Below are 360 nucleotides of genomic sequence, written 5' to 3' on the forward strand. Positions count from 1 at the left end.
TATGACAACTGCAACTCCATCCTAACCGGTGTGAAAAGTATTTGCTCTCATGTTGCTTTGGTCCAAAAGAGTAGAGCTGATTCAGTAAGAGTAAACTAAGTACCTAATCTTTTGCCAGCATTAATTTAGATTGTTACTGGCAGCAGAAATATCCATGGTGAATAGTTCTACTATAAGAGAGTATAATAAAAGAATATTTTTATGAACACATCACAGTACCAGATAAACTTTTATAAGAGAGAAACATGAAGGAACAAAAAAAGATAAACAGCTACCACACAAAAAATACTGTTTCCCCCGTAACTGTATTTGAAGGGGTAAAAAGGCAGTATTAGAAGTTTGATGATGCTAACATGAAAG

This window comes from Delphinapterus leucas, chromosome 7 (assembly GCF_059928025.1).
Source record: "Delphinapterus leucas isolate spDelLeu-1000000601 "Yukka" chromosome 7, BTC_Dleu_Yukka2, whole genome shotgun sequence".
Lineage (NCBI taxonomy): Eukaryota > Metazoa > Chordata > Mammalia > Artiodactyla > Monodontidae > Delphinapterus > Delphinapterus leucas.